Here is a 26,776-nt window from a genome sequence, read left to right as displayed (position 1 = left end):
ATGGAAGCAGAAGCTATTTCCTGAGCAAGTGAAATGTGATAAGAAACTCGGTAGTGACACGAGGGGGCAAGAAACCCCACGCCTCCTCCTCGCAGGTTCCCCGGGTAGGCTCCACGGGTCCTGCAAAGACTCCGCCGCGTCTGGCCCTGCCCGGGGCAGGTGGGCTGACCTGCAGTCCTCCCCCTTCTCCATCCTGCACTATTGCCTTGGAACTCTGATCTCCGTGTTCTCACTTTTCTCCTGAAGCTGCCCCCATGGCTTTCATAGCCCGGCTGTGTGCGGCCGGATGCAGAGCCAGTTCTGATGTCACTGGGAGTGAGAGCATGTGAAAAAGGTGTGTGCGCTTTCTCCAGACTGACCGGTGATGTTTCCATTCTGTATAGAATAGACAGACGCTTGTTTTTACGTTGCTTCCTTCAGTGTATTTGCATTATAGTCTTGGAAACCATCAGGTCGACGTATGCCCTTCTAAAATATGGAGGATGGTCTACGGCTACGCCACCTTGAACAAACCCAATCCCAGCTGATCTTGGAAGCTAAGCAGGGTTGGGCCTGGTTAGTACTTGGATGGGAGACCACCTGGGAAGACCAGGTGCTGTAGGCGTAAAAAATAAAAAATAAGGGGTTGTAAGCTGACAAGGTCCTTGCAATCTGTGAAGTCAATCAAAGGGTGCCTAAATAAATAAATAAAACGCGGAGTATGACTTGGAGGAAAGGCTACATACCTGGCTGGGACAGAGAAAGTACAACATGGACCTGGAACATAACGATCCAAGAATCAAAAATACAGAGGAGCCTGCTCGATGGGCTCCCGCGGGCCAAACTGAGAGAATTTGAACATCAAAATAAATATGGTAATGAGTTATAACCAGTTTAGTATGATAAGAATCCATAAGTCTATACTGATATAGGAATTGAATAAGTAAATAAGTAGAGGGATGGACAGCTCTCGTTTAGAAGGGCAGCTAATAGATACAAAAGGAATGATGGAGTTACACAATCATCAACGTCTGCTAAGACTGACCGGCTGAAAGTTTAATGAGGAATAAATAGCATTTTTACATAGTTTCAGAGCGTCTCCCCACAACGTGTTCTAAGCTGGCGGAATTGACTGGGATGGTATGGTCATATTCGGAAGAGGCCGGCAAAAGATGGTATGCGATGATATGGAGGCTGAACCTTCTAATGCAGAAATTACGTAGTTTGCGTCATTTTCTACAGGATGCCACAGATCGATCGTTTTGACTAGAGATCAGTCAACATCCATGCGTTTGCAAGCGTCTATGTCTGTGGTGTCCTTTGGAAAATAGGGCGAACTACCTCCTCACGAATTACAAAGGCAAACATAGTGATTCTGTAGTAGAGAAACCTAGGGGATATCGCTTTAACCCAAAGGGCCAAGTTAACATTGCCGGCACAGAGACAAACCAACAAACATCATGTGCCTCTTGATAAGATGCACCGAGGACACAGAATCACCTCTGTGTTCTTCTGAAAAGAATTATCTGAATCTAATCACGAGGGCACATCAGACAAGCCCAGACTGAGGGTCATTCTATAAAGGACTGGGCCATAATCTCCAAAAGTGTCGAGATTAAGGAGACAAAGGGCTGCTGGGGAGGGCCAGGCAGAGGCCGGGACCGCAGGAAGGGACAGGTTGGAATGTGGGGGACAAATACTCCCTCTCTGTGTATCGCTTGCGGGAACTTCTGGCTTCCTCCACAGAGGATTCTGAACCAGTTTTCAGAGTTCGCTCTGCAGATGAAGTGTGTAATACAGAAGGTCCTTTTACGAAAAACATCACGGAAAACTGCGCAAGTTGGATTTTCTCCCCATGGGTGGGGCGGAGGAGGGAGGGTAGAGGGTAGCAGATAGGAAATTTCTTTGCCAATGGTAGCTTGAGTTTTCTAGCGCTTTTCTATCAAGGCCCATATTTATCTAGCCCTTGTTATCTAAATGATGTTTTCCAATTTCTAGCATAATAGGGTGAGGACAAATCTAGGATGACTAAATGAGATTCACAAATGAGTATATGAAAACGGTTCATCAAAATGTTATAAGTTGTCAGACTTGATTGGGATGTTCCGGTCGTGGGTGAACCATTTTGACTAGAGATCACTCAACATCCATGTGTTTGCCAGCATCTGTGTCTGCGATGTCCTATGGAAAGTGACGCGAACTATTGAATTTTTGCATTAGGAGGTTCGGCCTCTTGCTTTATCTCATATGATATTTTTCTGGCCTCCTCTGAGGACTGCTGATGAAAAGTGACAGGGCCAAAGGATGGTCAAGAGAATGATAAGGTCTGTCCACCAACCAGCAAATAAAGCGGCCCGGTCACGGAGGCCTTTGACTAATCGGGCTTGCCATGTTTGTTGTATAATGTGTAGAATGCCATGTTTAATACACAGTGTAGGTAATGTCAGTTCACAACTGTAATGTTTTGACAGCTGGTTAAATGTTTTATGGCCGTGGTATTTAGGATTTAACCTAAATAAAACATTTCAGGCTCATTCTGACAAGTACACAAATACCAGACTAAGAATTTTTTTATATTTAAAATGACGTTACTTTTGTCCTTTTGAGACTGGTATATATTTGACCATAGGAAATTGCTTATTTTCTCTTAATAGGGGTATTTTACATTAACCACGGAGCTAGGAAGCACTTTATATAACTCTGTTGGTAGTCGCTTGAGCAGGTGATAGGTACGATTTTATTTCCGTAAAAGGTCGAAGGCGGGTGGAGCCCTCTCACCGAGCGTCGAGCCACCTGTCCCTGGAGGGTTATCTCTCTGTGCCCTTTTGTCCAGTTCTCCCTCTTCGCAGTTTGCTTTTCAAGTCCACGTGACTTTTGACTTTGCCTTTAAATTTAATTTCTCTTTCCTGTAAGTACTTTTTCTCCACAAGGTTTTCCCACAAAAGTGTTTGCCAGTCAGAGTTCACTTTTTAATATGGCACGAGTGAGACTTTTCTAAGACAGTGTTGTACCTACCCCCAAATGAGGTATTGAACCCCCAAATCAGACAGTCCTTTATCCATTTATGTTATTGAGTATGAAGGAGAGGGATCGAAGAGTACCGGAGAAAATGATCATAAGACAGGTGTCCACGTCGAAGGCCTCTGCTCATCTCTGATGTTCACCCTTCTGGGCTGTCGCACTGTGTGGGGTTGCTGTGACTGCCACGTGCCGGAGTCGGGGGATCGTGGTGCTTGTGCAAGGGACGTGATGGCTGTAATGAAATGAAATGCCTTTAGAATAGGCTGAAATTGGGAGATGTGGCCAATTTCCTTACCCGAATTTTTTTTTTTTTAAATCTTAAGATGGTCATCGATGAACTAGGTATGATGTGTCTCTCTCACTGGCCGGCGCTTTCTTCAGCTGCAAAGGGACAGTTCGCTCACAGCCAGCTACGTTTACACCGGTCACAGCCTCCTCTTTCTCCCACCCACCCCCCTTCCCACTTCAGGTTTCTTTTGGTTTTTGCAAAGCAGCCATGTGAGAGGAATAAAATAATTTTGAAGAGCATTATATGGTGGGAATTTTGACAATGAGTGGAAGATGGTAATTACTCTCTTCCATTAGACTCAGTGGCTTTGGACAGATAAGCTGTATTGAAACGTGTGACCAGGGCATGGGATCATGGATTGTCTTTCACTGTTGTCATGGCGACAGTGATGCAGGTGGCCTATAACTGCCGGGCTGTCAGATCTTATACATCAAACTGGTGCTAAGTGAAAATATGTTAGAGGCATTGAGGAAAAAATTGCCAGCAGTGTTTATAGGATCGGCTGGAGAAAAGCTAGCCTAGTGGAAGAAAAGATTTCCATTCAAAGCTCTGGGTGATTCTGAAGGAGCTGGAGTTTTTACTTTTTATTAATCAGGTGAAAATGGATTATTAAAAGAAAGAAAACGCTTTCTGGATGTGGCACTGGTTGTTTGCATACACATAATTAACACGAGGCCTTCTGCCTCCCCCTTGAGCTAATGCGATATTATAATGGCCTCGGAAGAGGCAAGGAGACCCGTGTGTTCCGGAAGCTTCGCTTGGGGGTGAGGGGACCAGTCCTGCGCACTGCAAGAGGCTTCGGTCCTTCTCGTTCCAGAGAGCCTCACTGAATTTTAGTTAGTGGGACGTGGTAAGAAATCATCGGAGAATCCTAATCCACCGCTTCAAGTACTATGTGGAGTATAGAGCTATATGCTCAGTTATGCACATTGGACTAAATCTGTTTGAATGCAGGAGGATACATCCAGACATGGAGAGGTTCCTCTTTGTCAAGCGTAGTTACCTCACTTTTCCTTTTTTTCGTTTTCTCTCCTCTTTTCTCAGTGTCTTCCATCTCTCTTAAAAAGTTCGTAAGTGCCTTGTACTGAGACCCTGAAATGCTGAGCGGCAATGAGTATAACTTGTGTGCATGTGTGTGTGTGTGCATGTGTGCGGTGCCTTGTCCCTAGAAGTTGAAACTAGCTCAATAGTTCTCATTTAATCACACTCTCTTGGGAACTGGGAAAAAGATAACCATGTATGTTTGCATTTCCATGTTATAGTTGAGGAGGAAGAGGTACCATGAAGCTTGAAGCATTCCTAGGCAGAGCAGTCAGTTCTCATCGGTGAGCCAGGCGTAACAGATGAGGCGGCGGGTCGTTCTTGGCAGGCCTCTGAATCAGGCAGTGGGGCCCCAGCTTCGGACATTTTACTTGGGCCATTCTTCAGTCTCGAAATCTAAGTTAACAAGAGTTGGCGAAATTATCTTTAAATGTTGTTATGATTGATTTAGGGTATTAGGGGTTCAGTTTAACCCCGCACACATGTATCGGACTTCTACTAAATGGTAGGTATTTTACTTGTGCTGGCATTCAAAAGGAAGTAGCCCTAACATTTGCTGAGCACCTAGTATGTGCTAGGTAATTAAAATATTTAATCTTCGTAGTGATCTTGAAACACAACATACACTGTTTTCATTTCGCAGATAAGAACCTCGACAAAACCAAGAGTCAAATGTCTGACTCCAGACCCCATGTGTTTTTCCCACTATGTGATTTTAAGAGATGCGTAAGACCAACTTGACCTTCCAGGAGCTCACGGTTTCATTGGAGAACCAGGAAAGCTTTTAATAATTATAATACAGCTTGGGAAGCGCTATAGTAGATACATGTACCAAGGAGTAGCAAGCGGGGGGTGTCTAACTCTCAAGAGGGGCGCATGCTGGAGCTGGTTAGTAAAGGATGGCTAGAGCACCTGAAGGCAGAGGAGGAGGAAAGGGAAGGCAGGCTGAGGGGACAGCATTAAGGACACGAGAATGAGACGATGGCACTTCTGGAATGGCGTGTGTGCGTGCGTGTGTTGGGTTGAGTTGAGTTCGCTGAGGGATGGGAGAGGAGGAAGGGGTATAAAGTGATTCTCTGCAGTTAGCACAGGATAGCCCAGTATGGCTTTTGTTATATGTGTGATTTGGACTTCAAACACTGTGGTTGTTGCTTTTTAAGTTCTTACGAGCTGGAGGTGGTTGTTCCTTCTAGATGTTCTTCTATTTTGTTTAATTTCTGGTTTTCTCTCTGTGCCTTCTTGTTTTTCAGGATTTTTCTTTTCTTTTCTTTTCTTTCCTTCCTTTTTTTTTTTTTTGCTCACCTGCCATCATTTTCATGTACATTATTCTGGTTGAAGGCGCGCTCTCTCTCTCTCTCTTTTTTTTTTTTTAACCTAAACAAGCATTTTTTTCAATTCATAGTCTTTGAGACTCTAAATAAAAGGAATTATTGGGTAGAGCAGGTAAAAGAGTCTGGTCACCCATCAGTCCCAGAAAAATAATTTAAATAATTAAGATGAGGAAGATTTGTACGTTAAAGGACTTGGTGGTTGATGATGCTTCGGCGTTAGCCCCAAGTTGCTGGTCGAGCACTAGACTCAGCTTTAGTCTTAGTCTCTTGTGTTAACTGCTGACCAATATATCTTCATCGCGTAGCTGATATACATAATGGAGATTTTAGTCCGCCATTCAATAACGTTCATACATTCCCTGCTTTTTTGTTTTCTTGTTTTCATTAAACAGCACTCCTTTTAATCCTAACTTCTTGGTTGATGGTTTTCATTCTAGAAATGAATCTCAGGATTTTGCTAAGCCGTGTCTATTTTAGGTCAAAAAAATTAAAAAAATCTCAAGCTGTGATTGCTGGCTGTTCCCTTTCAAGTGGCCCTCGTGATTATGGTTCCAATGATTAAGGAAAAGGTGAACGTCGCAGCCCTCGAAAGCGATGAAATAGTGTCTTGGTGTGCTGCACTGAGTTAGCTTGTTATTGTAAGATTTCAAATCCTGGTACTTGAGAGATGTTTGCAAACACCGTTTTTTGTTTGTTGGTTGGCTTGTTTGTTTTGTTTTTAGTTTAGTTTTGTTTTGGAAAAAGAAACCAGAGTCTAAGGTCACAACTGCATAGTGCATATAGCAATTTACCATGTGTATTATATAAGGAAATTTGCTCTGAAAAGCTATGAATGCATTGCCCAAAACTGGGGCTTATGACAGTCAGGAGCAATTGGAAGGAAAAGAATATTTTTGAGACATTTCAGGGTTGAGTAGAAGGATTAGTCAACTTACCTTTGCTTCTAAGCAGGGAATGTCTATTCAAGAGAAAGAGTTTTGGAAACAGGAAATTAAAAATGAATTTGAGTTTCCTCTCCTCCAATTTTTTACATGTCCCAGGAGAGGTTTTTTTTTGTTTGTTTGTTTGTTTTTTTTTTTTTTTTAGGAAAAATCAGTCTTTACAAAGAAATATCCAGAAATAAGGATGACGAATGATTCCTTCGTTTTAGCATGAGCGTCTCCAGTGGCGTAGCTCAGCGCAGTGATAGGGTTATTAGCAAGGAGTCTTCCAAGAGGGATTAGGAGCTTCGAGGTGGAAGGAAACATGCTGGTTCATTGTAAATATGGCTCATCGTAAATATTTTTGAATTCGGCAAAGTGCAGCCACCTAATACTCGGGTACAGTGTTTTCCAGGAAAGCGACGTATCCCTGGTGACTTCATTGGTGTTATCTCGTAGGATTCCAGCACGGACGGGCCAGTAGCTCCATCCCTTGATTGATGTGTTGTGGCCGTATCGACCAGTCTCTGGAAGAGGGCGTCATTCCCCCCCGCCCTCCACATTCCCCACGAGCAACTTCTCAGAGTTATGTGCTCACTTATTAATTTGTCAATTAAGCTATTTCAGCAAGCATCTGCTTGTTATTCTTTATCAATAGCAGGATTTGTAAACAAGGAGCGTGAATGCGATCTAAGTTGAAAGAGCCCTGGAGGGAATAATCCTGTTTTGTCGGATGGAGAGGCAGGGCTGACCTGTTCCATCTCTTCGTTTTCTAATTCCTATTCTTCCTTCCACAGGGTGCTGAGAGGTTCTGTAAGGGTCTTTGACACCTACCTGCACTTGGTTTAGTGCTGAAAACGTAGAGCAGGAGATGGGGACTTGGGAAGAATTCGAAATGGAGTTTCAGGCTAAGACCACGATAACACGGTGTCGCTCGTGAACCCTAGTATCATGATTATTTTGATCATCGTTTTAAAGGGCTTTTGTTCAGGTTATAAATAAAATGCTTTATCTAAACATGTGAATTGGCAAAAAAAAAAAAAAGATTTTATTTTACACAGCATTTCTTTTGTGATAAGACACAAAAAAAAAAGGCACGAGGAAGTTACATGCCAGTGGCGACGGCTTTGAGGAGAGTGGAGGGCTCTCTGCAGCCAGGGACCCTCAGGACAAGGACCCTGGGACAGGGCCCCGCCGCACAGGGGATTCGGGTGGAAGGATCAGGGGTACATTTTACTCCTTACATCGCGCTCTGAATCCTCTACGCCCACGCAGAGTGTTTAGGGAAAAAAGTTGAAAAGACTTTGAAGTAAAATCTCAGATGAAGGATAGCGCCACTAAGAGACTATTAAAATATACACATTGAAAATATATATGTAATTTTCAGTCCCTTTAGTTGATGAAAAAAAAAGTTTTATTATATGCCTTAATTCTCTTATTTCAGGGACTGTATCATTGGGGTTTAGTACCACATGAGAATCAGGATTTGAGAATAGAGGTTACCGATGTGCGCACAGCAGTACATACCGTGTCTTTCCTGGGAGAAAAAGCGGAGAAATTTTGTTTGAGTCGCTTCCTGACCAGCGGGGCTGGCGAGCTGGCCGGCAAACCGACATTTGGTCTCTGCTGCGGTGAAGCCGAGACCGCGGTGTTGACGTTAACGTGGTGCAGCCCACGGGCCTGAAGATGAAGCAGAATTTCCACCTCAGCAGCGTGTCTGAGGGTCAGCTCGCCAGGCCCGACCATCGTGCAGAATCCAGCAAAGCCACGTCACGAGGACAGGGTGGTGCGCAGCACTGACTGCTTCCCTTTCTCGAGCCCATCGGTCCTGCTGCGGCTCACGTTTGTTACACCAAACCATTTAGGCTTTTCATATAGTTTGGAAACAATACTTCAGCATATCCTCATGCTTTATATAAGGTGGTATCTCCAGTACGCCAGTTTAATTTTGTATGAAACCAGAATTTCAGCCGAGAGGGTCCCTAATGCACAAAAGGAGCTCACTCTCCCTCAGAACCCAAACAAACACATGCATAAACAACAACAATAAAAGAGTTCCAATTAAGATTTTCAGAGCACAAACACCCATTTAAATGCACCTAACAATTCTCTGCTAGCAGCTGCTTTAAATTATTGTTCTTTTTAAAAGGAAAATCCAATATAGTTGAAAGCTTGTGCTTTATAAATATAAGATGTTTCCTTGCATTATCTGAGAGAAAGAGAAAAGCATGTCTTACTTTTTTTTGGAGGGGGGGAGGGAGGATTTAACATGTTTTAGCTAATCAGAAAATCTTATTAATCGCATTTATGAGCTATATAGCATGGCAAGGTTTTTGAAATTTTTTGGTTACAGAAATATGGTGAAAAATATCAAATTGTGCATTATCTTGTAATTTTGCAGAAAGCATATGATTGGGTTGTGTGCCCTGCCCGTGGCTTCCAGTAGGTGAGCCAGCACGGGTCCTAAGACCTTCCTCATCGTTGGAGAGGCTGGGGGACTTTCCTGCTGTCACAACAAAGCCAGCATCCTGGGGGCGGGGAGAGGACTCGGCCACGGAAGAATAGGTTCGGGCGTGAGCTACATTTCCTGCTTTGCCAAGGGTTCGTTTCTCTGGATTTCACACTCGCCTTTTCTGCATTTCAGCTTCCTCTTTCTCCTTTACGTCCCTTCTCTGACCTGCATCCCCTTAACGCTTGTGTAAGGGGTAGTATCACGAGGCCAGCTCCTCCAGACACAGAACGGGGTGGCGGCAGGGCCGGGTGGCATCACAGACAGCAGTCGGGTAGATCGTAGGAGTGGCAGGGAGCCAAGGTGCACAGCCCAGCCCCCCTACTGACTGGCTTTGTGATTTGGAGAGACGTCCCCAAAATTACGATCTCCCGAAATTCATAGTTTGAAGACCTAACGCCCAGTGTGACTCTATTTGGAGATAGTGCCTTGAGGGAGATAATTAAGGTTAAATGAGGCCAAAGGTAGGGCCACAATCCAGTATGACTAGTGTCCTTAAGAGAAGAGGAGGAGAAACCAAGCGTGCTTTTCTGAACACTGAGAAAAGGCCATATGAGGGCACAGTAAGAAGGCGGCCATCACGAACCAAGGAGAGAAGCTTCTGGAGAAACCAGACCTACCTGTTAACTACATCTGTTCAAATATTAGTGACGAGTCTGTCTCTTCCCTTCGCAGAGTAAAGAACAGAGCTTAAGCTCTGTACCTGTGGATCTTGCATACAGTACACTTCACTAAGTTGGCAGTCAGTAAATCAGACACTCAAACAAATAGGGTTGAACACCCGCCGTGTGCCACATCCTGTAGCTATAGGTGTAGCGTAAGGTGTAGGGGCCCGCAGGTTGCTGGCCACCTTGCTGAGGAGTTGAGAGATATGTCAGGCTCTAGGGAAGCCGGGGTTGCAATATACATGTGTAATGTGTAATGCACATTTCTTTAAGATACACTCAGTTTCTCCCAACTATTCTATCTACTGACAGATAAAAGCAGTATTTCTCTTTGGAGGAAAAGTATTTGATTAGGTAGGCTAAGATCACTTTTGCTGAGCCAAAAGTGAATAAGATGGTGTTCTAGTTATCTGTCGTTGCTGGCAAACCACATCAAAACCTGTTGGCTTACAACAACCCCCATTTCATTATATCTGATTTTGTCGATCGTGAATTTGAGTAAGGCTCAGCTAGGTGATTCTTCTATTCCATGTAGCATTGGCTGTGGTCACCCAGGGGCGTTCAGTCAGCGGTTGGTCTGGTCGGGAGGGTCCTCGCCTGCCTGGCATCTTGGCAAAGACGCCTGACAGGCTGACCGTCCCCGGGTCTCTCTGCCTCTTCACGTAGACTCAAGGCCCCTGTGAGATTTCTCTACTAGTGTAATCAGGTTTCTCGTGAGGACACTCAGGGCTCCAAGAGACCAAGGCCAGAGCTATTAGTCACGTTAAATGCTAGGCTTGAAAGTGGCATAATGTCACTTCGTTGGTCAGAAATGGTTACAGGCAGCCTATACTTGAGGGGAGGAAAATAGACTCCCTGTCAGTGGAAGAAGGATCAAAGAACCTATGGCCATTTTTCATCAGGTGTACACCATCTGTGGTTTGCCGACTTTTTGTTCTGTTTTGTTTTATAATACATCGAAGACTTCATTTCCAGTGCGTTTTAATTTCCTTTTGCCAGAATCAGAAGCATCTTGGGAATGGCTTGCCCCATTTTTACCTTTTGGTTCTACCCTCTTCATGGGAGGGATGATAAAACTTTCGGAGGGGAGTGAATGATATTCGGTCTCCGTCAGGGAGGAGCTAACGACCTGGCGGAGGACCCCCGTGGACGGAGGTGACTGCGAGACACAGTGCGCGTGAGTCGTGAAACCAAGAAAGGCGGCGTCGGAGCACGAGTGGGGCTCTTGAGTCCTCCGGGGACACCGGGGAGCTTGCAAAGCGGAAGTGGCCTTTCGGCTGAGCTTTGGGGACAGTGGTCTGTGCGGATGGGAGGGGGCAGAGTGGGGACGGCATCCAGGAGGAGGGGCAGGGAGCGGCAGGGCGCCGGAGCAGATGGCGCGCTCCGCAGACAGTGGCTGGGAGCCTGGAACCCGGGGCTGCAGCCACGCGGGGGGCAGAGGTGGGGTGCTCATGAGAGGTGAGGCCGAGCAGATGGGCTGGGGACGTGTGGAGTTTGTTCTGAGTGTAGTCACCGTGGAAGAATTTGTGGCAGAGGAGTGCCATGATGAGGTTTCTGAGTCCGAATGCTGTTTCTAATAGAAGGTTTGGGATGGATTGGAGGAATCGCAGACCAGAGGCCAAGAAACCAGTTCCTGGGCAGAATGGAAGAGAAAGGCTCTGGGAATGTTGCGTTGGGGGCGGGGTTGGGGGGACAATGTTTCCTGAATGCCTGACCGGTGTCCAGCGCTCTGCTCCTATCCTCTATCTAATTTCTCTCTATCAAAAAGCCATTTTTTTTTTTTAAAAAGCCATTTTTCAGATGAGGTCACTGAGGCTTAGAGACATTTAAGAACCTCCACGACACAGGACGAGCTAGGAGTGAGTGGTGCTGAGATTCACAGCCTGGTGTGTTTGGCTGCTCAGCGTCTATGGCTCCCCACAAAACCTCGTTGCCTCACTAGTTGAAAACAACTGAAAATGTCTTACTCGTGAGACGAGATGGATGGCTGGGCCAGTAACAAAAATAGAGAACACAGAATTTTGGTTAAGGTCTTTAAAAATGTTAATCCCAAATTCCCAAATTACGTGTGTGTGTGTGTGTGTGTATCGATCACATCCTTCCAACCTGAATATAGTTTTAAAACACTCGTTTTCAATTAGTTTCTTTAATGTATCAGCATATTGACTTGCTAAAGATAAAAATAGTGAAATACACAATTCGCGTTAGTTTACTTGATACCATCTCCATTTTTCTGTGCATGAATTCATATTATTACACATTAGAATCTTATAAACAGAGACTCTATTGGGCCACATGGGACAGACCAGCACATCGGGGAGGGCTTGGGGGGGAAGGTAAAAATGAGTCAGAGAGCAACGACGTGGCAGTTCATTTGGGAATTCCTCTGTGTAGACCTGCACCCCACTTCTCCCCCAAATAAGTCACCTTTCTCATTTAAAAAAAAAAAAAAAAGCTAAGGAGGACAACAATCTGCGTCTCTTACATTCTGTGTCTGCCTAAACTCCGAAGGCCAGGACATGGGCTGCTCTGCCGCACTGGGTCCCCCGGGGGGCAGCCCGGTGAGGACCAGTAGCCACAGGACCTTTGTGCTCAGGGGTGCAGCTCTCGTGGCTCCAGGCCAGCGGTCCCTTGAAAATGCAATTCCTGATGCCCATCACGACGGGATTTGAAAAGAGCGGCATGTGGAAGGTAGACACCACATCCATTCTGTTTTATTTTCACGGATATTCAGAGCCCTTGAGAATTCCTGGTGTGGAGGCTGTGTAGATGATAAGGGGACAAGAAGGATCTCGCTTTTCTTTCTCGTTGCTCAGACTCCATGGCCGGAACAGAGCTTGCATGTAGCAGATGCTCAGTAAATATTTGCTGAATGAATGGTTGCTTACACACCACGGGCCAGGCTGTGCTAGGTGTTTGACATTTGATGTTTTATTTAATTTTTAACAAAACAGTGGAATCTAGCTTTGCATTAAACAGATCAAAAAAAAAAAAATCAGTGCCAGAAGTCAAGTAACTAGCCCAAGGACAAACATTTTGCATCTACTAGAGCTGGAATTCATCCATGGATTTGTATAGCTCTTAAACCCTTGCCTTTTTGAGTGTATTGCACTATTATGTTCTTTATCAGAACATTGTTTGGATGTAAGTCAATACACTTCACACATGCAAAATAGAATTTACCCTTATTTAAAAATGTGAGAACTCTGAGAACTCCCTGGGTCAAGCACATAATAGGTGATCTGTAAACGTTGAATAAATGAATGACCAGTGTTTATTTCTCTCAAGTCTACTACTTCGTTTTTAACTATTGTGGAGAAAAATATGAAAGACTTAGTTTTAAAAATGTTATTTTCACAACAAGTTTCTTAATACAGGTGGGTTGACAAAATGCCAGACCAATAGGTGATAGCTAGTTCATGCTCCCTGTCCCGTGCCAGTTTGGAAATAATTTGTAGCAACACAATATTGGGGACATTGTAGTAATTTCTTCCATCTTGCTAAAAGTGTTCACTTCCGTCTTGTCACCAGGAAGGGAAGAAACAGTGAGCTAGGAGATGAAGTTGTGAAATTTCTGGTTTTTCAGGAATGGCGTGATAAGCGGCCAACCTTTAGCTTCTTTCCCATTATTCTCTCTACTTAACTCTTTCATGTTGTTCATAGGATTAACAGGTTTCTTTTCTCTGTCACCCTTCACCCTTTCTTTCTCAATATCCTGTTTCTAAGAGTTTCTCCTTCAATATTGTCTAATCCAACAAGCCTTTTCTTTTAACCCCATTTCAAACTCCTCTCATTGGTGAAAAATAACCAAGCATCTCTCTTCCCCCCATTCTTGGTGTTAATCTGGGTCGTACCTGAACCACTGAGGAAATGATGACCTGTGACTGGCATGATGGGAACTGAACCTGCTCTTTACTCTTTTCCTCATCGAAGCTGCTCCTGTACATTTGAGGGTCTGAGACGAGGTGGTAAAAGGCAGTGGGAGAAGGAGGGAAGGAGGGACCGAAGGAGACAGAGAGACAGAGAGAGACACACACGGAGAGAGTCATCAAGACCAAAAGAAAATTGTTTTGGACGTGGAACCTTCCTTGAAATAGATTCATCCGTTGTGCTTTTGACCTGAATTTAAATCTTAGTCCATTAGTTTTTCGCATGGATGGGGAGGTGTGGGACGTGCTATATTTGGTGGTTTTTTGGCAGATAGGGTTTCCTGTTTCACTGTGTTTTAAAATAAAGCTGCGTATACAAATGAGTTCTCTAGGGCCTTGAGTCAGCCGGTCTTGGCGGCGAAGGCCTGCGACAAGGTTACTTAACAGTTAAGCAGTGGAGTTGAGCAATGGCTAACAACCCGGGCCATCACGAGGGGCCCCTGGAGGGCATCTCAGCAGTAACATTTTCAGATAAACACAGTCTACCTCAGAAAGAGCGAAAACTTAGAACGCGCGCGCGCACGCGCGCACACACACACACACACAGATGGAAGTCACTCTTGAAATATTCTGTATTTCCGTTTCTCTTCAAGTAGAGAATATGGGATAGAAGTCAGCTCCCTCTTCCTGTTTCCATCATCGTGATGAGGGTAAACATTGCACCTCTCTTGCGCGATGGTGTCATTAGGTTCTGTAATATGGGTGGGACTCGTTGTGCCTACACGTGAAATGTCCCCAGTCTGCTGTGTACTCTGTGTTCTTTTAAAGTTTGTCTCCTCTTCTGCATGTGGTCACAGCACGGTACCGCCGCCCCTGTGGGGGTCCCCGGGAGCCTCCTTCCACCTCGCCTTGCCCCATGTTTTACATCTAACTTCTCGTGACTGGAGAATTAGATCATGCAGGTTATCAGGGACGGAGTTAAGACGAGGACACGCGGGCTCTGAACGCAGACCAGATGAACCCTAAGAAGCTCGCTCTTTCGGTCGCATCTAGAGTGTGCGCGTTCTGATAGTTCGTCTTCTCAGAAGCGCGTTTGATTGAGGTTCCAGGCTGTACTCTGGTTAGTTAAGATTTCAGGACAAGTGAGCTGTCATTCCGTGACTCATCATGTACTGTTTTAAGCAGCTACACAGCCTCAGAGAATAAAAGGATGTTAATTATCTCCAGTTTCCTGTCATGATTCACGTCATTGGCATCGTCATCGTCTTCGGCTTCATCACGCTATTAAATATCCAAAGAACATAAGTTTCCATGCAAAATATGTTACGCAGAACCGATCCTTGGCGCCTGGGAGCCTGTCTTCTTTAAGTAGATCACATCGAGATGGATCTAATTCAGAGTAAGATATTGATTGCTCTGTGCTAAGAGATGGCACTAGCCAGTAATACGAAAGTGCAGGTGCAGTGTCCCACTTGCTGAGAGCCTACTGTGTGAAATGGCCACCCACTGTGTGTAACTGGCTGAGTGAGACTACAGGCGGATTATTACTCGGTTCCCCTAAGTTGACCGTAGGAAACTGGATGCAGCGACACAAATTTGCGTGTCAGCTTATGGGAGCCTAGAGGGAAGGCACAGAGCCTAGTCTGGGGGCGAGGAAACACAGATGAGTCTCAGGTAGAGGCTGCAGGAAGGGGTGCAAGAAGCTGTTCTTTTGGAAGGGTGGAGCCCGAGCAAGAGAAGGAGACGGGCAGCTTCCTGGAGGGGCAGGCGCCAGGTGCAGGTCCCTGCTGCGTGACAGCTGAATGTCATGCTTCGAGGGCAGGGCAGAGGGGCACTAAGTGATGGAGCTGGCTTTGCAGAGCAGGTCCCTCCTGGTGGGGGTTCATGAGGAGGATGCGTTGGGCTTGAACTAGAGCTGTGGCCCTGTCTCAGAATTCTGGGGGCTGAGTTTGAGAAATGTGTGTGACGCAAAATTCACAGAGTTTGCAGAGAGATGTCAGGGATAAGAAGGGGAAGCAGCAGCTCTGGCCTCCCAGCCCTGAGAGCAGGTGCCGTCACCGATGGAGGGGTCACCCTGGGGAGGAAGGGAACGGGTTCCGCTTTAGACGTGTTGGTGTGGCCCGTCGGTGGCGATGTCCAGGGGAGCACTGGTGTCCAGGCTGAGCTCTCAGGATGAACTCGGGGCGTCTGGGGCTGCAGCTTCTCCTGATGTGCGCCGTAAAAGTTGGGGAGAGCGACTGAGGTTGCTGGGAGCCGATACGGTGGGGGCAAAGGTTCTTCCCATTTAGTCAAAATTGAATCTGGCAAAAGAGAGCGAAGGTGGGTATGTGGTTCCCCAATGGCAGGGGACATTGTTTGAGAAAGGTGGGGCTCCTGCCTGAGGCAGCTGGCAGCCACAGTCCAGTCCGTGGGAGGCAGCACCTCTGGAGAAGTGGGCTCAGAGCCCCGAGCTGGGTGGCCTGGCTTTTGCCCTTGGCGACCAGTGGTGGCCTCTATTGGGTTGCCACTCACAGGGGAGGGGCCTGAGAAGAGGAACTCGTTTCTGCATAAAGTGACTTTTGACTTTGACACAAAAGAAACAAAACAAAACAAAACAAAAACAGTTTACTGCACACTTCATGACCCAGACTGGTCACCTGAGAGGCAGAGACCGGAGAGAGAGAGGCGGGAGGAAGGGAGATGTTCAGGTAGTTTGTTCAGCTTGAAACAGCATTTTAAAAAACGCAAAGAGCCGAAAGGAAGAGAAAGTTACTTTTGTGTGGGTCCTTAATTGGGAAGTTCACACTCTGGCCGCTAGCTCTCTTAGGAGCCACCCCCTGTCCTTTGAAGTGTTCTCTCTTCATCAGAGAGAGGTCAGGGCGATGGCTGAAGGGAGCAAGAGAGGAGCAAATTGGTTCCAAGTTTAAGGTTTTCTTAATTAGAAGGCCCGAGGGAAGATAAGGGCACACCAGTTCCCCGCGTGTGGCTGGCCTCGGTCAGCGTTGGTGGCCCCCGGTGCGCTTTATTTGACTTTGCATTGTCTTCTTTATGCACTGAACGGAGTCCCTTCTCAGGTGTTTGGTGGGTAGCGTGTTGCCTGAGGATGGCAATTAGCTATAGCTAGACCAACTCTCCTTTGCATAGTCCAAGATGTGTATGATTACTTAGGCACCTCCCAGACAGTGCCAGAGACCTCTGTGCACACAGTGGGACGGCAGGCGCATCCTCAGAGAGCCCCTTCCTCCCCCTCCCGAATTCCTCCTCACCTGGATGAAATCCTGGGGACGCACGGACCTTGCCTGCAAACAGAGCCGACAGCGTGTGTTACATCATCAGGCCTGGCGAAGCTCTTCGGCAGGGAAGTTAGGAGTTTATTTTAGACCCGCAGACTGGACTGAGTGGATCCAGCTAGATCGGGCCTCTTCCGGCTCCGCCTCAGCTGCGGGCACTTCTGAGGTTGCTGGGGCTTTGGAGGCTGGAATGTCAGAGGGAGCTTGTGCTGTGGGCTGTAGTTCATCGGGCAGGAGCTCGATCACAAAAGACCCGGTCTGTCCTTCTCCCTCTCATCCTTTCCCCTTTTCTCTCTTAGTCAGAGTTTAAACGTAAACATGGGCTTATGTCCTTAGAGCAGACCTAGTGCCTCCCGAAGGATGTCTCAGGCGAGGTCAATACCTTTCGAGGAGGATACTTCCAAATGCAAACAGAAAAAGTGTCAACCTTCTGGGATAAAAGTCTTAATGCAGTCAACACCACTATAGATTTGAATCAGGAAGGCAGGGGAAACTAAATCTGTGAAAAGATGAGTCTTTTTTGTGGTTAGAAGGCACTGAGCAAGCAGAAGGATATCATTTCAGAAATTAAAATTCTGGACACAAGATGTGGCAAAACTTTTTCTGGTTTAACTATAAAAATTCACATTTGGTTATATCTTTAAGGAACCTTTTTTTTTTTTTTTTTAATAAAATTTTGTGACTAAGTACAAATTTACCACAAACCAATTTAACGATAGGTTACAAATGTAATTTTTTTAGGTTTTTCAACTTAGGGTTGCCTAAGAAAATTCACATGTTCCCTGCTCTTTAGGGCCAAGCGTTAGATGGCTAAGGCCCCTGTATAAAATCTGAGCTCGCAATAGGTCAACGAGAATCAATCGAGGTTTAGCTGTCCTCATACTGGGAGGCTGTGCCTGCCTTGATGTCACAGCCAGGTATTGCCATGTCCCCTACTTGTCTCCTGTCTGCTGCCATGCTTCTCGGCTAAAATTTCTATCGCTTGAATGTCACCGTGATTCTTATTGACTTGGGGCTTCTAAGAGTCAGATATTCCTGTTTTCAGTAGCCTCAGTGTAGACCCGGGCTCAGAACCAAACCGGAGTGCGGTCAGCGAGCCTCGGTCCCCCTGCAGCCGTTTCGAGGGCTTCTGTTCAGGACACAGAGCAGCCGCTGGAAGCCTGTGTCCGGTCCCCCGGTGTCCGCCGTCGTCTGGGCCCAGACGGCACACACTGAAACACAAATGACAGCAGTAATTGGCTAAGAGATAAACCACGAGGAGTGAGTGAGCAGTGCTGCAGGGAGCTAAGTGGCTAAGTGACAATTACTGCTCTGCAGCCTCCGGGATCAGGAGCGGCCAGGCCGTTTGTTCTGGGTTTTAAAGGGGCAATAACACAGTAGTGGGAAGAGGGCTGCTCGTTAACATGCCTCTCCCAGTGGCTCGTCTGACTCTGCTTTGAGGGGTGGGAGAAGGTGGCCTGGAGAAGGATTGCTTTGTTAACCGCCTCTCCCCAGCTCCAACGCCTCTGCCCCCTTCCGTTGGATTAGAACTTTGGAAGTTTATGTCCTCGATTCTGGTAAACGATTCGTCGATTTGATTGGAAGATTTCGTACAAGAGGGACCTGATATCTACATCAGGGGTGAGGGGAGGGGGCGGGGGCTCCTCAAACTCTGTGTAAATTTCTGTTCCCCGCTCCAAGAGGGCCATGAACCTCAAGATCTATCAGCCAGACACAGCGGTGAACGACAGACACCACCCCTGCGCTTTTCGGAGCCTGCAGTCTGGTTCGGAGAGACGGATGGGGAAATAAGTAAAACTACAGTCTGCTGTTCACTGCCCAAAGCGGAGGTCCTCGGTAACGAGGGCTCGGCATCCCGTGGAAGGCGCGGATGGGGACTGGGAAGTCGTAACCCGGCATAGGCTGGGCCAGCCCTGCCCTGCTGCCTTTGAAAGGCCATTTGCACCCAGTCCTGGTCATAAACAACCATTAAGATGATTCGCTTGGACTTGAGATAAATAGACTAAACACACCCGTGAACCCTTTCTCTCGGTGTGATCTGCCTTTCTACTACAATTGTGCCAAGTTCTCAGGGTCTGAAATACTTTTCCCAGTGCCGTCTGGTGGGCTCGTTGTTTTTGGTTCATTTCCTTCAGTCCAGGCAGCTTGGTCACTTTTTATTAACCGTCCCTTCTGGTTGAAAGGATTCCGCCAGTTTTCATTGCCCTGTATAGAGAACCAGTTAGTTTTAGGAACAGGCGTGCGTCTGGTTTGGGACGTATTTCTACCCGGAGGCCCAAACCTCCCTAAAGCAGTAGAATGGTGAAAGGAAGAGGTTGGACTCTCACAGGCGGCGAGTAGAGAAGTTGAGCCGTTTCTTGCGCACTTCTTCGTGAAATCACCGGGCAGAAATGGAGATGCTGGCCTGTCTGATTAGAAAAGGCCTCTCTGTCCCGTTTCTGAAGCGAGCCTAGGTAAGAGTTTGTGGAACCACACAGTAGTGGCTACAGACTCTTCAAGAAGATGGATAAATTGTTCTTTTACAGAAAACTTTGCCGTGCAGGGTCTTAGATTTGTGTAAGAGACTGTCTAGGTTTGAATTCTAACTCTGCAATTTGCTAGCCCTTGGACCTTGAGAGGTTGTTTATCACATGACGATAACAATAGAACCCATTTCGGGGTTGTTCTGAGAACTCAGAGAGTGACTGCAGCACTGAGTAAGGCTGTGTGTAAGCACTGGAACATAGTAAGTGCTAATTACATGTTAGCCGTCGTTGGTACCTCATATCTTAAGTATGAATCACGAGAGTAATAACAACATTCTAACATTCCATAAATACCACGCAGGGCCTGGGCCGCCTAAGAACCCTTCCCACCTGGGTTCATTTTATGTTTTCATTGTTCGATGGAGCACACTGGAAAATGAGCTACACAGAAAGGATTCTGTAGAATGTCTGTCTAAAGAGTAAAAACAACAATAACACCACAAAAACAAGCAGCAAATTATTTGGATGTAAACTTGGCTCCATTGTCGTGGAACAACCCGGCGATGGCAAATAGTGAAGGTCAGTATTCCATTTTGGGGGGGAAACCACCCAGTGATCATATCATCAAAAAATTGCATTGGAGAAATGAGTTTTTTAATGCCTTAGGTTATCTGATGCACGTACAGAAATTTCACTCTTTTTGGTATACTATTCTGTGAATTTTGGCAGATGCCGAGGCATGTAACTACCCCCACAATCCAGATGCAGAGCAAGTCCATTACTCCGCCTCCAAAGACAATTTCCTCACACTGCCCCTTTGTAGTCAGACCCTCCCTCCACCTTTAATCCTTAGCAGCCACTGACCCGCTCTCCTTCCCTGTGTCTTTGCCCTTCCCCGAACGTCATGTGAATGTAACCAGAGAGTGTGCAGCCTTTTGAGTCTTACTTCTTCACAGCAGAATGTTTGAGGTTCATTCATGCTGTTGCATGTATCAGGAAAAAGCTTGTTTTTCACTCATAAATCATTAAACTCCAGAGCTAGATGGAATCTTAAAGATCAGAGCCAAACATCCTCATTTCCCAGGTGAAGAAACAGAGACCCCTGGGGTAAAGAGACTTGCCCAAGGTCTTGAAGCTAATTAAAGAAGGAGTGTGAGCTTGGAATTCCCTGCTAATAGTCCAGGCAGCATCTATTAAATCATGCTGGGATTAAGAAGAATGTAGCTGATTGTCAGGAGGAAGCTCCATCCTTCTTATTTTTTGGTCAAAATATGACCAAGCAAACTGAGCCTTACTTGTGATAATGAATTTGGAAGGTAGATTTCTAGGAGGTATAGTTTCTTTAGGAAGTATATAGATAAGTCTCTTGGCAACACATTCTTTCCTGTGGCACATTTTTTTTTTTTTTTGGCTGGCATCAATCATAGATATAATAATAGAGCTTAACCTGAAGTCTTATTATTTATTTTGTGTTTATAAGTTTTTCGATATCTAATTTATAGGAATATTATGAATGTAACTATCTTCCTTTCAGTTGACATTTTAAACACGGAGAGGTTTCTCGGTGGTGTGTTCTAGAGCACATGATGAGCAGATCCAGAGTGGAATTCAGAGCTATTGATTCCCTAGTCCATTTGTTAAATAATTATTTGTGGAAATTTACGGTGTGGAAAGCCCCGAACTGCAGGAGATATAATTAAGGCCCCGTTTTTAAGAAGATTACATTTGAAGAGGTATTATGAAATAGGTACACAAAAAAAATTCTAATTCAGATTAGTTTTTTCAACTGTAGTCAGTGTCTTGCCCAGCACTGCGAAGATACAGAGATAATAATGCCAACTTTCCTCAAGAAGCAAACTCGTGAATTACCGAAGAGAGGTGCAGATAGAAAGCTATTGGAAATGTGGTTTCTTGGTTGGGAACCACTGGGGAGCCAGGTGGGGTATGGCCCAGCGGGGCAGAAGGCGCCCTGAATTCTGTGCCCAGGCGAGACAAGGTCGGAGCTGGGCTACGGGAGGTTTACCTGGCGGCGCTGTGCAGGCTGGACGGAGAGCCAGAGTCGGGAAGCTGGGAAATGAGTTCGCTGGGAAACGCAGTCGCATGGGCGGACGCGAGGAAGGCCCAAGTCGCGAGGCCACGGGCTGGAAAGAGAGAGGTGTATGGAAGGGGGGCATTCGGAGAAGGCGATGGGATTGTGCCCTTGGCGGCCGGCCGGCAGGCCTGCCGTGACGCAGAGCTTGGGGTTCGTCTGGGTGGTCAGTGGATGGTGGAGAATGACATGGCCGAGGGAGAGGGAGAGGGGCTTCTCTCTTTGACGAGGTCAGTCTCGTATGAACTGAATTTTGCATGGTCGGTTTTGCATGGCTGAACCTGTGAGTCCGTATCGACGATTGGTCGTGAGTCATTTCCAGAAGGCTAAGCATTTCCCGTTTTCCTTGAGTAGAGAATCTGGGTTTTGTCCTAAAGAGTTGGTAGCATAGCTAGTTATGATTAAACGATTGTTTCTGACCTGCCGTCCCAGCTCTGGCGTGATTCCGTGCTTAACAACAGGCAGTGTGAGGACCGAGGAGACAGCGTACACGGGATAGAATACAGACCATAAACTCCCACTCCGAAAAGGACACACACTAGTTAAGTGTTAAAGGAGCATGTATTAGGACAACTTTGAGGTGAAGTTGTGTGCCTAAAAGACTTAGAAACAGAGTAAATAGAAGTTTTAAATCCGGGGTTGATCAAAATGTGGGAAAACATCCTCACGTACACTTGGCTGATGTTTCCGTGAGTGGGTGTGATATATTCAGAGAAGAGTCTCGCGATCATTAAAAAGAGTTAAAACTTTACTTTTTATAGCGTTAAAACCATGGAAAATCCCAAGTGATTGTAGAGAATAAAGTGGCTTGCGGCAGCCTTATTTACAACATTAAAAAGCCAAAAACAGTACAAATCCCCGAATAACAGAATGTCAAGGCAAATATTGCTTAATGGGATGTGTTATTTGGCTCAGAATGGGATGCTATGACAGGAATAAGTGTCTAAAATAATACTCGATGGCAGGATATACAAGGTAGCATGGACCCTCCGCTGACCTAGAAAACACGACTAAAAGAACTTAGAGTCCCACTAAAAAACGGAAGTTTATGACACAGGGAAGGGATCGGTAGAGGAGGGTTTTGTGTTTTCACTCGTTTTCCTAAGCGAGTCAAACGGGGGCATAGTCAAAGCCAGGAAATTTCTAGTGAAGTCGTTTACCGTTCATCGGATCCCCCCTCCCACCCCCTTCTCTCTCTCCTCCTTCCACTCTTTCAGTGGATCAGGTTCCATTTATATAATTACTATATATTCATGAGACAGAGAGGTGTGATGAATTAACCCCATCTGTGAGCATCTGAAAGCTGGTACTTTAGTTTTCTGATGCTGTCGTTCCTGTAAGATCTGGAGCAAGTCGCCTAATTTTTGATATCTGAAAACGTCGAGCCTCCTCTGTGCTCCCATTGATGCTGAGAGGATCCTTGGGATAAAACAGGTAAAAGCGCTCGAAGCGTTTTGACAACTACATAGTGTATCGCTTAACTCTATTGCGAGACAAAAGAACATGAAGGAAACGGATACCAGAGCTGAACCGGTGAGAGTTTGAGTCTGAAAATGTGTGCTGATCAAAGTGGAGTTAAAGACAGAAAAGTTGCAGTGGGTCCTGAGGGAGCAGCAGAGCCCACGTGGGGACGTCGGAGCCCCCTGGGAAGATCAGCTGCGCCCAGCCTAGAGGGACTCTGGACGCTTCACCGCAGCTTTGATGTTTTGTGTATGTGCAGAAAGATGCTCTCATGTTGGAAAACAAGCGTGCAGGAGGGCCTGGGAGAACTGTCGCTCATGTTCAGAAAAGACGAGCTGAATCCGAGAAGAGAGAGCATCCCGGCGAAATGAAAACTCCACACGCGTTTAGTCAGGCAGGCCCGGAATTTCCTTTCGTAAAGCAAACCCAGACCAGTAGTAGTTAAAGGCAAAAGCTTATGTTTTGACTGGCAAAAATGCTCGAGGCCCAAGCAGCAAGGTGTGGGACAAATAGTGACAGAGAGGAAACACAGTTGACCCTCGAACAACGTGGGTTAGTGTGGGTCGACTAACACGCAGATTTAATTTTTCAAAACTCTGCATACAAGTGGACCTGTGCTATTCAAACCCGTGTTCAAGGGTCAACTGGAATTTAAAACGATGGTTTTAAGTACCAGGAACTACAGTCTCCGGGAAAACGTGACTCTAAACGAAGGCAGCAGCTCCACCCCACGGGATTTCAGGTGCTTCTCAACAGCACGGGGGCCTCGTTTCCTTTATTTTAACACTATTATAAATTAAATGTTAAGGTACCCGTGGGCTAGGCATGTTCCTGTGTGAGAGACAAGGAAAGAAATAGGGAATGTTTTTAGAAGTCTTGGTTTCACACAATGCGTTCTCCCACTTTGGCCACGCGGCTCTGGAAACATGATTCCCGAGCAGCTCGTTTCCAGGCACAGGGCGTGGGAGTCAGGAAGAAGTGGGAAGGACTAGTGTAGGGGCCCGGCTGGTTTCCTGTTCCTGAGACAGTCAGGTAGGGCGCAGCGGAGAAGAATCCCTTTAGCTTCCAATAGAGGAGTCATAGCTAATGCATGCGCCCAGTGAGGCTCCGGAGCCAAGGACAGGGAGCGAAGTGCCTGCCTCCGGGGTTTTACGAGGGTGCCCTTGGGCCTGGGCTCTGTCCCCATGTGAAATGGATCCAGTCTGGGGGTGTCCTTTGAAGTTACTGGCTGCTTTGCTTGGACCAGCCCTGTGACTGACTGCAAAGCAAGATGAGTAACTGGTCCCAAATGTTTAACTACCCATTACCTGTTTGTTAAGAGCTTGGGAAGAAATAAGCAAAGAAAACACAAGAACAGGTTTGACAACAGCTAGTTAGGCCTTTTGGTGCCTCCGCGCTGGGGCTGGTGTGTAAACAAATCCTCGATTTGGTGAGCTTGCTCACAGCCTGCTGATGGCAGCATTGTGGCCTGGGGAGCAGATACTGGGATGCAGAAAGCCTTCGAGGGCACCTCGGAGGAGAGCCTTTCTAAATTGCCACCCGGTAACTGTGGCCGCAGTAACAAGAACAATCACCTGACACTAAACTGTACAAATTAGTCTTTAAAAAATTTTTTTTCTAAGGTTGCCATTAGACTAGGTGGTTAATTTTATGGAACTAGAGTGTAACATTTTAATTATTCTACCTCTGTATTTTTCACATCCTATGATAAGACCTTGCACATAGTGTGTTCAAGCCATGTTTTTAGTCCTCAAAGTAGGTTAAAGGATTCTCTTTCTCTGGGGGAGCAAAAAAACCCTTGTTTATGGTCCACAAATAGTCGCTAAAACTTCTTTTTTTTCCCCTCTCTCTTCTGTTTCTGGTTTGTTTATGGGTCTTTTTCATTTGCGAGGTCAAGAAGTAAACGCCGGCTTGAGGTCACGCTTCGCGGTACCTCGCGGTGAAAGCGGAACATGGGGAGTGAGGGGTAGGGAAAGAGGGGATGGGGGAATCCGAGACATACACACTCGGATGCAGGAAGTCGAAGAGGTCGGGAGGAAATAAACTTTCGAATGGCCGACCGGCTAGTAAAACATGAATCGTGGCGTGAGCAGCACCGCGGCTGGCTCAGAGGCGCCCGGTCCTTGGGAAGGCAGAGGGCCCGCGCCGCACGCTTTCCCGACGGCCGTGGGCAGGCACGTGACCTCATGCGGCAGGAAGTTGTCAGAAAGAGTGGGGGAAAATTTCCTAAATGAGTAAAAAAGTGGAAATGATTGTAACAAGCCTTCAAAGTTGTAGATGTTGTAAAGGGGTAGACCCGAGGCGTCACTGAGCCTTTGCTCGTCCAGTCATTTATATTTGCAGTAAGAGTGTGGTGAAGTTTCTCTCAAGTGCATGTTAAAGGGGGACAGTAATCATTTATCCACCCATTCATAGTCGTTCGTTCATTCTTTCATCCATTCAACACTTGCTGAGCGCAGAGGGATGGCGACCTGTCACCAGAGTTAGGGAGACGGGCTTGGCTCTTCCCTGCTGGCAGCAAACAGTGCGTTGCACCTGGTACTCCTAGAGCTGAGTTCCACGATCAGCAGGTTGGTTATTTATATTTTTATTTATTTATTTTTAATCTAAGGTGTCCCTTTTACCACCGGGCTTGTTTGAAGCCCGCAGGAATGAGTGTGTGGGAGAGAACTCCCGCCAGGGGGAGGAGCGGAGTGGGCCAAATGCCTGTTAACAACCTAGGAGAGGTGGGGACTCGCAAGGTGATTTTAAAACAAAACAAAACCCCCAAACCCTGCCATCGACAAAACATCATTTGGCCTAGTCAAAGCAGGGAAGACTTAGGAGAACCTTCTGGTAAAACTGCGAGTAGAAAAACGAAAGAATACCTGGAATGTCCACAGGAGTGGTTGGCATTTGGGTTTGCATAGATCTCACAGATAGGCCTGAATGTTAGAAGAAGCACGGGGTTCAAGGAAGTGTCAGGTGTCAGGTGGGGAAGGCCCGAATGCCATTTACGTGCAGTCAGGGAGCGTGTTCATCTGTATGCCTTGCCTTCCTGTTTTCCCGGCTGCCTAAGAGTCTGTGTTAGACACGTGTAGCCCCCTAAATCTGGGCCCAGGCAGGAAGGGTGAGGGCACATTGAAATGGCATGTGGTGGAAGTGCTCACTGATTCAGACACGACCTGCCGAGCGTCAGTCAGAGGCGTAGAAGTGGTGGCTGTTTTCTTCCCATGCCTCAGAAGAAAGAGCGATAGGGAGGAAAATAGGAGAGAAGCTTTATTGCTTCTCAGAAGGCAAGGCTTCCTTCTGAAGGTGAGCTGCAGCGTAGCAAAGAGAGACCGGGCCTGAGTTCTCTTTCCACCTCTCCACTTGCTAGTCAGGCTGTTTCAGAAAATCACTTAGCAATTATGAGCCTCCGTTTCGTCTTCCATAAAATGGGGCTAATAATGGCTACCTTCCTTTCCCTACCCAGGTTTGTTGGGAACACACAATGAAATTGTTCCTAGGAAGAAAGCAGACTAAACTGTTACGCACTGTATATACACGTGAGATGATTGTTATTTTAAAGAGAACAGTGACGTACCCAGGGTGGACTGCTTGTCGGCTACTCCTGTTTTCATGGAGCATCGGGAGCACAGTTGACTTGCAAACAGAAATTTTCCTGCTTCTGTTTGATTTTAGGGAGCTTGGGATAAGCTCGGCCCCAAAAGACCCAGGAACTTCACTCTGGTCTCCACCTGGAGCAGTTTTGACAAGTTCCAGCTCAGTTTCTTTTTCTTTTCTTTTCTTTTTTTTTTTTTTTTTTTTTTTTGATCCTTGTGCGGTTTAGTTCTGTTCTGGGAAAAGCCTGTGGGTGCTTCGGTGACTGTCTCTTCTGAGCCTTCAC

The 26,776-nt window shown here is 46.4% G+C and overlaps 1 protein-coding gene and 1 non-coding gene across 2 annotated transcripts in view; both read left to right on the top strand.

Moving 5' to 3' along the window:
• Positions 1 to 26,776, top strand: part of MAML3 (mastermind like transcriptional coactivator 3) — a 352,983-nt gene that overhangs the window by 36,094 nt on the left and 290,113 nt on the right. The gene's annotated exons all lie outside the window — the stretch shown is intronic.
• LOC118612747 lies at positions 486 to 604 on the top strand. Its single transcript, XR_004955067.1, has one exon. It is a non-coding gene; the product is annotated as a 5S ribosomal RNA (ribosomal RNA).

This window comes from Rousettus aegyptiacus, unplaced genomic scaffold (assembly GCF_014176215.1).
Source record: "Rousettus aegyptiacus isolate mRouAeg1 unplaced genomic scaffold, mRouAeg1.p scaffold_m13_p_16, whole genome shotgun sequence".
In the NCBI taxonomy this organism is placed as follows: domain Eukaryota; kingdom Metazoa; phylum Chordata; class Mammalia; order Chiroptera; family Pteropodidae; genus Rousettus; species Rousettus aegyptiacus.
The sequence above is the reverse complement of the archived record's forward strand: the minus strand, read 5'-3'. Positions and strand labels throughout refer to the sequence as shown.